This window comes from Neltuma alba, unplaced genomic scaffold, assembly GCF_004799145.2.
Source record: "Neltuma alba isolate B1F8T4 unplaced genomic scaffold, ASM479914v2 tig00000287_pilon, whole genome shotgun sequence".
NCBI lineage: Eukaryota > Viridiplantae > Streptophyta > Magnoliopsida > Fabales > Fabaceae > Neltuma > Neltuma alba.
In genome coordinates, this window is record NW_021631990.1 from 37,878 (window position 1) to 46,559 (window position 8,682).

Genomic DNA, 8,682 nt, shown 5'->3' on the forward strand with positions numbered 1-8,682 from the left:
AAAAAAAAAACCCCAGACCCTGGTTTGAGTCTAACTATCTAGAGATGCGGAGTGTTGAAGAATGGAGGTCCACTTGGAGTGGTTTGCCATTAATGCCGCATTTGAGCCGCTCACTTTTGGCCGGCCGTGACCCTTCTTCCATACTCTCTCGCTATCTCACTCTCTTTCCCTTTAATCCATGTTGGACAAGTTTGCCAAACAAGCAAAATCCACCATAACCCACATTATGTTCTTCCTCCATCCCCTTTTTTGAAAAAGCAAAATTGACCTTAACACATTCATTAATTTTTTATTTTTTTTTTGGACTCAACATTCATTAATTTAATTTGGCAGCAACCGGCGGAATTCTTAGGCACGTATATTAGTTACGATTAGAGAGATCCATTCATTTGCTTGCTTGCTTTGACTATTGACTCATGTTTCATTCCTTAATTCTCACTACATTCCAATGCCGTAATCTTCAGCGTGCCTTCCTTTGTATAAATTTAGACTTTTGATCTCTTTGCCAAATTCTAATAATATACTACATCTGACCTTAATTATAAGAGCTAGTTGACTAATTTGAGAAGATCAAGAAAATAAATTAAGTTCGTTATTTATAATAAATAGGTGTTATTTTTTTAAAACATCCTTACTAATCAAGTGTATTGGATAAACTATCATTATTAGAAAAACTATCTTAAAAAAATGTATAAATATAAGAGACAAAGTGGATTAGGATCTTATATTTAAAATTAAAATAAAAGTCAAACAAGATCTTATATTAAAGGCCTGAGGTAGTATTTGATTATAGGAACACAATATCCGGCTGACAAAAAGTTTCTTTTTTTTTTTTTTCTTCTTCCTTCAAATATATATATATATATATATATATATATATATATAAAACGTGTTAGGGAATGAAGAGAAATTTTCAATACAAATGGGCGCAGCGAGTCATACGAAATTCATTCCAGCCCGCATGCGAGCAACCCAATTATGCTGTCTTCTCTTTTCTTTCTCCCTCATACCCCCAAAAGAAAAACAATTAGTAAAAATGAGCTGGTTTTATAAAAACTGTGAAATGGACAATTCTTAACAGTGCGTGTCTCTATGACTTGAACCACACATGGCACAAACTCCTCGAAACGCACCCGAAGATGAAGTTTTGTTGATCAAATATAACGAATGCGTCACAAATTTGCATGATTTTGGATAATATATTAAACCCAGTCCCATTGCTTGTGTTGCACTTCAAATTCTCATCATATCCCCGCGTTGCATCTCTCTACTTTTTTTTTTTTTTGTTTCCCGCAATTTCTCATGTTGGCTCCAAAAAAATTTTTATTTGCCCATTTTCAACTAATGACTGTCAATTCACTGTACTGAACCTGTTTTCTGTGATACTCTCGTTACAAAATGGGGATCACATTCGAACTCAAATCAAACCACTTGGATCAAAACGTAAATGATATGAATGTTGGAACTCAAAGCGAACAAACACATAAAACAGAAGTAATTCCCAGACAACAAGGGACCAAAGCAGAGGGAGGCCAATCATGTGAGAGACATTTTTTAGTGTCTCGCCAGAAATGAGGTGAAAGCGAAAGAAGCAAATAGTCCACCACGATGGCTTGTCTGTGTGGGGAGCAACACTTTACACAACGCACGCGTCGTGAGTGCGAGTGTGGGTCGCAATTACCCACTCTGATTACAAGCTCGAAGGAGCCAAAACAAAACAGAGGAGTGCATTAAAAGCAACGAGAAAAGCGAAGCGGCACAAACAGCTAAAAGGAGGTAAAAGAATGACGTGAAAACAAGTATGGTGGCTTATTCTTATTCTCCTGTCTGGTATTTGGGGTTTCTCCTATAACCAAAATCCCAATCCCGATATACCCAACGCTGCTTTTCCTATTCACTCCTCTGCCCGGCCCTATATCTCATTATTCATATCCAACTATTCCCCAGACATACTCTGAGCCCTTCTTTAAACTCTGCAGTTTTATTCCCTTTGCATGCCTGCTGGTGATCTCATGCTTAGTTAACAAAAGGCCACAGGTAGGCTCTCCTGGCTATTTCCCCATTAAAAATGTCAGGCTCTCATCAGTTTTTGAATTTCATGATATAATGAAAATGTTGGTTGGGTTCTGAGAAGAAGGATGATGGCTGTGAGTTCTGGGTGTAAGGAGGGAAGCAAGGTGGGGATGGACAACGGAAAGTATGTGAGGTACACGCCAGAGCAGGTTGAAGCTCTGGAGAGGCTTTATCACGAATGCCCCAAGCCCAGCTCCATGCGTCGCCAGCAGCTCATCAGAGAATGCCCCATTCTCTCTAATATCGAGCCCAAGCAGATCAAAGTTTGGTTCCAGAATCGAAGGTATCCCTTTCGACTTTTCACATGAGTTTCCCGCTAAAACGTCAATTTCTCTTCAATATTCGACTTGCTTGAGTGAATTTAGTTTGTGAAACTAGAGAAAGTGATGTGTTTTGACTCTTGCGTTTCCATTACTTTCTCTTAAGATCCCATCAAACTGATTTTAAGCGAAATCATTATAAGTGAAGATTCGGCTGTGCCTGACTCGTTACAGACTTGCAGTAAATATTTTCCACTCCTCCTCACCTCTCTTGTTTTCTTTTCTTTTTTTTTTTCTTCTTTTCCTTCCTGCAACCATTCGAGATATATTTCCGTAGTATTTAGCTTTGCATCAGAGGACGAATACATTGATTCTTCTTCATCTTCTTCTTATCCTCCGTTGTTTGAGTGATAAATGGAGCATTTTGCATAGTTCCCAACTGTACTGATCGTTACATATGAACTTTTTTTTCACCAATGGCTCGATGAAATCATTTCTGATAGAAGGAAGGGTGCGGGTTTGATTTTCGCCTGGGCCGGGCGGGTGTGTGTGTCTGTTTGACTTTTTGTAACAAAAAAGTTGAATTTTTTTTTTATTATGTTGACTATAATTGCAGATGTAGAGAGAAGCAGCGGAAGGAATCGTCACGCCTGCAAGCCGTAAACAGGAAACTGACGGCCATGAATAAACTACTGATGGAGGAAAATGAAAGATTGCAGAAACAAGTGTCACGGCTGGTTTATGAAAACAGCTTTTTCCGCCAGCAGCCGCAGAATGTAATGCTTCTCTTCCTTCTTTACCTCTTTTATGTTTTGATTCATTTCCGAGTTAGTTTGGTTACGTAACGATAAAGATTGTTGAACAGACGACCCTTGCTGCGACGGACACAAGCTGTGAGTCGGTGGTAACCAGCGGTCAGCACCATGTGACGCCTCAGCATCCACCAAGGGATGCCAGCCCTGCTGGGTCAGTTGAAATAATCTTCGTTTCTTGGCTTGATTCCTAATTTCCTATTCTTCGCCTGAGTTATTCTCTGTGGCTTAATCGGGTTGTCTCTATTGTGTGTAGACTTTTGTCCATTGCAGAGGAGACCTTAGCAGACTTTCTTTCAAAGGCCACTGGAACTGCTGTGGAGTGGGTCCAAATGCCTGGGATGAAGGTTTACCCCTCACCTCTTGTCATCATCGGAATCTGTTCACGCGAGTACACTGCATTATTCTTTTCCTTTTCAGTATATGAACAATATTCAATTAAATAAAGTACATCATCAGCCTTACTAACATTCTAGGCAACTTGCACAATACATGATCCGAATCACTAAGCAGTGATACATTATCAATTCATCATCTTACCCTTTATTTTCTGTATTAAGCTCATTTTAACGATCCAGTAATTTCGAGCCATTCAGGGAAAAAAAACAGTCCAGTAATGCTAGACTATTGGTATCTGTTTTTTCTTTTTTTGGTGTTATTCAGTAATATATATATATATATATATATATATATATATATATATAAGTTCCGTGTTTTTGCATGCGCGCAGCCTGGTCCGGATTCCATTGGAATCGTTGCTATTTCTCATGATTGCCCTGGAGTGGCAGCACGAGCCTGCGGCCTTGTGGGTCTGGAACCTACGAGGGTAAGTTCCCCTCGGCATGTCTGAGCATGTTAAAAGTAGAGGGAGATTTTTCTGTTTTTTCTTCTGAAATGGAGACACATTGATTGAAAATGTATGTACAGGTTGCGGAAATACTCAAAGATAGGCCCTCGTGGTTTCGTGATTGCCGAGCCTTGGATATTCTGAATGTGATGCCCACTGGAAATGGGGGAACAATTGAAATGCTTTACATGCAGGTACCACTACTAACCATAGATGATATGTTCTCCGCCGCTTGTTTTGTATATTTGGAAGTTTACTTAATGTTTTTTAAACATTTCCCACCTGGGCTAGTTGTATTCGCCGACAACTTTGGCTCCTGCTCGTGACTTCTGGCTGCTGCGCTACACATCTGTTTTGGAGGACGGCAGTCTAGTGGTATGTACCCCTGATTCCTCCAAGTGAATTCCCCACTTTCTTCCTTTTCTGTCCTTATGACATTTACTTGGGTTGCTTTTTAAAAATAAATAAATAAATATTTATGATATATTTTCAGGTATGTGAAAGATCGCTTAACAACACCCAGAATGGACCTACAGTGCCTCCAGTGCAGCCCTTTGTTAGGGCAGACATGCTGCCTAGCGGGTATCTGATCAGACCTTGTGAAGGAGGTGGATCCATTATTCATATTGTTGACCATATGGATTTAGAGGTAGGCACCCTTGCTCTATAAATTGAATCAAACGCATTATAACTCATTAATTTGACTCGTTGGTTGTTTGAATTTAGCCCTGGAGTGTTCCTGAAGTGTTGCGCCCACTTTATGGGTCATCAACGCTGCATGCGCAGAAGACAACAATGGCGGTACGCCTCATGTTTCTATCTGATGGCTTACGCTATAACCTTTACATTGGTGTTAAGGGCTGATAGTTCCTTATATGGGAATTTTGCTTTAAAGAACTCATGCTTCACGTAGTAACCTTTTGATTGTCATTCAGGCCTTACGTCATTTGAGGCAGATCTCTCAAGAATCTTCTCAACCAAATGTCTCCGGATGGGGGAGAAGGCCTGCAGCTCTACGTGCACTTAGTCAGCGATTGAGCAAGTTTGTCTCATTCTCCTGTTCATTGTTACTACTACAAATAATTGACTGTGGTAGTCAAACTTATTCTTCTGTTTTTGGCAGGGGATTCAATGAAGCAGTCAATGGGTTTGCAGACGATGGCTGGTCCATGTTAGAAAGTGATGGCATTGATGATGTTACCCTTCTGGTGAATTCATCTCCCAACAAGATGATGGGAGTGAATTTTGTCCAGAGCAATGGTTTTCCTTATTTGAGCAGTTCCGTGCTATGTGCCAAAGCATCAATGCTCTTACAGGTATACTTTGTGATGCTTCGCTAAGTTGTATACGCATTTTGATCTCGGACCTTGTTTATTAACAGTTTACTTTGAATTAAATGTATAATTTGAATTCCCGATCAATGTTGGTGGCAATTTCTATTTATTTGTTGTTATTTCGTAATTTTCTGCTTATGCTCTCTTCCTATCTTTTGTAGAATGTCCCTCCAGCAATTCTTCTCAGATTCTTGCGGGAGCATCGATCAGAGTGGGCAGATAGCAGTATCGATGCTTACTCAGCTGCTGCAATCAAAGCTAGTCCCTGTAGTTTGCCTATAGCCCGAACAGGAAGTTTTGGGGGTCAGGTTATTCTGCCTCTGGCTCACACTATTGAGCATGAAGAGGCAAGTTATATGCCAATACTCTTGAATTAACCACGCATATTGCCGTTTACCCTTCTTTCCTTTAATCTTCATTAAACATTAATTATTCTTGCCTTCAATTCATATGGAGAGTATCGTTCTCTTGATTTGCTTACTTTTTCTATACATTGTGAACTAAAATGCATTTTGTTTTCAAACAGTTCATGGAGGTCATCAAGCTTGAAAACATGGGTTACTATAGGGATGACATGACTATACCTGAGGATGTTTTCCTCTTGCAAGTGAGTACTTCAATTAGTTGCGAGGATGATGAGATCTGCGTATAGTTATACAAGGTTCTTTTCAACCATACCTATAAAACTAACAATTATTTTGGCTGCACTTGTCCACTTGTCCCCAGCTCTGTAATGGAGCAGATGAGCATGCAAATGGTACCTATGCAGAACTCATCTTTGCTCCTATTGATGCTTCTTTCTCTGATGATGCACCTATTTTACCTTCTGGTTTTCGTATCATAGCTCTCAACTCTAACACAGTAAGTCTTTAGAATAACATAAAGTTTGATTGCGCTGGTTTTGAAGTTTGTTTCCCCTGCTCCCTGTCGTTCTTTGAGCAAGGCCTGTGACATTTTCTTCCTAAATATGGCGTAGGATGCTGCCAGTACAAATCGTACACTTGATCTTGCTTCTGCTCTTGAAGTGAAAACCACAGCAAACAAAGCAGGCAGTGACAACAACGGTAACACAAAATCGGTGATGACCATGGCATTCCAGTTTGCATTTGAAGTCCACCTTCAGGATAGTGTAGCCTCTATGGCCCGGCAGTATGTCCGCAGTATTATTGCATCTGTTCAAGGGTTGCCTTAGCACTCTCCCCTTTACATTTTGGTTCTCGTAATGGTTTGCATGCCCCGCCTGGTCCTCCTGAGGCACAAACACTTGCTCGTTGGATCTGTCAAAGCCATAGGTGTGTTCTTAACTCCTGTTCTTTGCATGAGTGGATTTATGATCTGTACATCTCAATCAAACTCTTGGCTTAACGCTGTAATCCCATGCTAAACAATATAATCCAGGAAAATGTCTGAAATTCCAAGAAAAACATTACTAACTACGTCTTGAAGCAAGTTCTGCCGAAAGAGCTAATATTGTTACATCTCTGCTCTAGTTCCATTTGCCAGTATCTGCTTAACGTCACTAAACTCCAAAAATTGTTTTCACAAACACAGGCTTGGTGTGGAATATTATACGACCAAACTGCCTTTGGCATTAAGGCTGAACCACGTATTTTATAACTCGTGGAAATTTTATACATGATGTGATGACCTTATGACTTTTTTGTTCTTTTGAAAATTGTGTAATGAGGACCATTGTATTTAAAACGTTGACATTCCTTGCAGATGCTATCTAGGGGTGGAACTGCTAAAATGTGAAGGTACTGAATCCATTCTCAAATCCCTTTGGCACCACTCAGATGCGGTGCTTTGCTGCTCTTTAAAGGTTATTCTCTTGATCATTATCATCTTCAACTTAATACTAACAACTTTCTCCTCTGTCTATTAGGCCTATACTGTATAAGCTCCTGCGATTGTCTGCTGTGTTGTTTCCTTTCCTCTTGCTTTCTTTCACAACATTAATATTTAAGATGGCACAATTTTTTTATATGATCTTTCCAGGCATTACCCACGTTCACATTCGCCAACCAAGCTGGACTTGACATGCTTGAGACGACTTTGGTGGCTCTTCAAGACATCACTTTGGAGAAAATCTTTGATGACAACGGAAAGAAAACCCTTTTCTCTGAGTTCCCTCACATAATGCAGCAGGTATATATTGCCCTTTTTTTCACTAGATTGATGAAAGCCAATGTCTGACTGGTTCTGATAAAGCAAAGCGTACGAAGTGTGGGTATCACATGCTTCCACAAACATCTATAACTCGTGTTCCTTTTACTATAACATTTAGATACCATGTTATTACTGCGTCTGCTGGGACCATAGTTATCTATTTGGGAGATAAATGGACATCAGATGTTGGTGCTTTCAGATTCTAAAGAGGCATATTGCTATGATGATGCAGGGCTTTATGTGCATGCAAGGAGGCATCTGCTTATCCAGCATGGGGAGGCCAGTGTCCTATGAGAGAGCAGTGGCATGGAAAGTGTCGAACGAAGAAGAAATGGCGCAATGCATATGTTTCATGTTCATCAATTGGTCTTTTGTCTGATACCTTAGAGAAAAGTACATAGTCTAAGGAAGTAGAGGCTAGAGCAGGGTAGTATCGTCCTCTTATTTGAACTTGGAAGAATGTCTAGAATGTCGCATATAAGACTGTCTTACTTAATGTGGGCATGAAGCCCTTGCATGCTCCGATTTTTTGGCTGTCAGTTCCTATATATATTACGCCTCTTGGGTCTTCGTGTATTGTTCTCTATCCTTCCCTCTTACATTGTCGAAGAACCCAGTGGATGAGAGGCCCGTTTTGCTTCGTACTAATCCAATTCGAAGTCTTTGGATCGCAGACTCTGCTCCAAAATTGGCTTGGTTCCAACATGTAGAATCTATGTTGAATCACCGTTTAGCAGGGAATCATACGATGAGACGTGCGTGGCCACTTTAGACAGTTGAAATGAATCCGAGAGTGGGCAACCAGGCCGAATGACGTAAGGAACGAATCTTAATGATTAATATGATTCATCCCTTTGCTTCGGACTCGTCATTTTCCTACGAAGGAATCTTTGTCAGCTTTTGCTTCAGATTTCCAAAATTTCAAGATTCCATTAATTGTTCTCTGCGATAATAAGAACATGTTTAATATTCTTCCGGTAATGTATCTTATATTTAGGACTAGAAATAGATTTTATATTTAATATCAGAAGAAGTAATTTTTATTGTCTAAATTAATTAAATAACAATATTATAGTCAGTGCAAGACAAAAAGATTCATTTTTCACTAGGGCACCGTTTGGGTGACACCCCAAACATGGTTTGGGTGATAAGTCACCCAACACCCCCTAATTTGCACAAATCGTGGT

General features: G+C 39.9%; 1 pseudogene; it reads left to right on the forward strand.

Annotated features, from left to right (window-relative positions):
- The first annotated feature begins 1,857 nt into the window (after positions 1-1,857).
- Positions 1,858-8,071, forward strand: LOC114715769 (homeobox-leucine zipper protein ATHB-8-like; annotated as a pseudogene).
- Positions 8,072-8,682: the final 611 nt, after the last annotated feature.